At 34.4% G+C, this 2689-nt stretch overlaps 1 long non-coding RNA gene across 1 annotated transcript; it reads right to left on the bottom strand.

Annotated features, from left to right (window-relative positions):
* Window positions 1-639: 639 nt before the first annotated feature.
* LOC147504157 (uncharacterized) lies at window positions 640-1814 on the bottom strand. Its single transcript, XR_015220352.1, has 3 exons — window positions 1667-1814; window positions 1241-1494; window positions 640-830 (listed from the first exon to the last, which is right to left on the bottom strand). It is a non-coding gene; the product is annotated as an uncharacterized LOC147504157 (long non-coding RNA).
* Window positions 1815-2689: the final 875 nt, after the last annotated feature.

Below are 2689 nucleotides of genomic sequence, written 5' to 3'. Positions count from 1 at the left end.
AAGCATTCAGTGTAGCTTCTCTTCACTGCATGTTTCCACTTCTCATGACGTTCACCAGTGAAGCAACAACAACCTTTACATCATTGCTAAGAACCAGCTCACCAAAATATGTAGCCATTGCTAACTTGGTTTCAGGTGGACCTACACCAAATTTAAACCACTAAGACAGGTATAAAAACTTTATGATATATACCAATATAAAAAAATTATGTCGTATTTACAAACTAAATTGACATTCAAGATGCTACTGGTGTACCTAAATCATTCAGGCAAAAAAAAAGGAGTCAACAAGACAAACAAACACAACAAATTCAAGTCAAAGCCAAGCCACATCTCAACAAGCCATTGACATAAATGTTGAAACAATGTAATTTTTTGATGTTTTATACCCAAGTGTTGAAAAAATCATAGTGGGATATACGACACTGAAAGAGGGGAAAAAATGAAGGAAGCAGTGAAGCGAGATACTTTGATAAACAGATAATAACAAAGTGATTATTACATAGAATACAAATAGAATCATGAAAACAATACACCATTATTCAAACAAAATATAACTTTCTCCAATTTCATTCTCCATGTCCACAAAATAAATAAAACTTCATGTACCTGGCATATTCAAAAGGTCGTGTAGGTGCATGATTCCGATAGAAACATTTAAAAATTTCCTTGGTGCTGAACCTACGAATAATAGACAAAAATATAGTTTAAATGCTAAGTAATTAGTCACACCAGATCAATGCTAAGTAATAGTAAGGCAAGTAATAACATTTAACAATCACTATCACCATCCCACTGTAATTGCTAAGGTATTCCTTTGGCACCCTAGCCTGCAAGTAAATGAAATGTTACAAATAAACCACAACATTACATTCTTGAATTAAAACCCGCATTTTACAAATGAAAATTTTGCCTTGTTACAAAATGGCCATTCTGGTGTAGTGAGGATCTCAATCCACCATCAAAGTATTTACAACACCCAAACAATTGCATAGCTACCACCCATAAAAAGACGAGACACATCTATCCATTACTTTAAAAAAAATATATTAATATACAAAATTAAAAGAAAGGATGTCAATTCAATCTATCATGGGCTCTCTTTTTTCCCCCCAAAAGGAGTGCAAGAGCACAATAAATACTTGGGTTTATATATACTGTCAAATATAAGCTATCGAGTTACTTTTTTTTCCAGATACTATAGGAAAGCCAAAATAATAACTAGAACGATAATGTGTACCAGAGTATCCAAACGCATGTGTGGCGATATCAGCAGCCCAATTCCAAATTGAACCCACATGCATTAAACATAAACACATTTATTAGTGACACAAATGAAAACTTAAAATAAAATAATTAAAAACTAACTAGGGGTTTAAGTATCTGTCTGATAGCTGTGTTCTACTATGCCAAGATTACCAAAGCTCAAACAACTATATCCATCCGGACATCAGCATCATATAGGCAAGACCTGACAGTGAATATTCTGCAAATCTAAAGAGAAAGAAGAGTACAACTCTTACAAATAACACACAACGATAGTCGAAATTGATCCAGGGAGTCAAAAGGCTTCCTATTTCCTACCTCAGCTACTATACACTTGTAAATAAATGGCGCGGACTTATATTACCAAATGAGTAAAATTTGCAACGGAAAATATACTTACTAGGATACCCTTCCATAAAAGATCCATTGTTCCATCTTGAAAAGGGGAACATTCAGCGTATTGTGAAGGAATGTGGCCTTGTAAGCTTGCCAAGATGTGTGGCATATTTCCCTGCACTTGGTTTGATTGCCTTCCCATGCGATGTACACGCACTACAAGGTGTGACCAATAACTTTCTGGTCAAAATCCAAGTGGGAAGAAAGGTTCTTGTGCAAATTTGATGGATAACAAAGAACACTTGCTGATTATTTTCCAGCCAACTAAAGACTTAAAATTGCTTGTATGCGAACTCAAAATATATGTATGAAGTAGTATGGTGGTGGTGGGTGGGACATATAAGTGTCAAACACCACGGCTAGTCAAGCTTATCGTGTAGATTAATGGCCAACCTCAATCCAAAAGTAACCTTGATCAGAATCTAGTGCGAACAATTAAAATTTCAAGTACTTTATATAGTCTTCTCCATTTTTGTATCAAAGCAAATATGAGTTCTGAACCGAACTCCTGATCAACCAATTGTATTTCAACAAATAAGGAAACTAGTAAACTAGTACCAATAGTAACAGTAATACTACAAACATTGGTAGATACTTGAAATACATCGTACCAATAGTACCAATATGCATTTCGTTGTATTTACTAGTTTAAAGGATAATTGTTCATTAAAAGAAAGACTCAACCAGAAAGACTATTAAGAAAAGAAGAAAATAGAGATGACAACTATAATAAAAAGATGATATATAACTTATGAGAGTTCTGATCAGTAGATAAGATATAGAGAACTCAAATTGCCTTGCCTTTTGAAACTTGAAATTAGTATTTGAAATTTGAATATTGAGAATGGGGGGAAGAGGGGGAAAGATCTGCTTTCAGCCGCAGGAGAGCTTACTTTGTGCAAGAGAAACTTCCTTTTTTTTAAGGGCTTCTAATATTGCTCGGTTGGAAAATCATAATTTGAAAAATATAACTGTGGATCTGGGACCGAATTGAACCCCATGTAGAGTGATGTAGTCATGCTAGCTA

The sequence above is a fragment of the Coptis chinensis genome, chromosome 4 (assembly GCF_015680905.1).
Source record: "Coptis chinensis isolate HL-2020 chromosome 4, ASM1568090v1, whole genome shotgun sequence".
Taxonomy (NCBI): domain Eukaryota; kingdom Viridiplantae; phylum Streptophyta; class Magnoliopsida; order Ranunculales; family Ranunculaceae; genus Coptis; species Coptis chinensis.
Note: the sequence above shows the minus strand (reverse complement) of the source record. Positions and strands in the feature narration are given on the sequence as shown.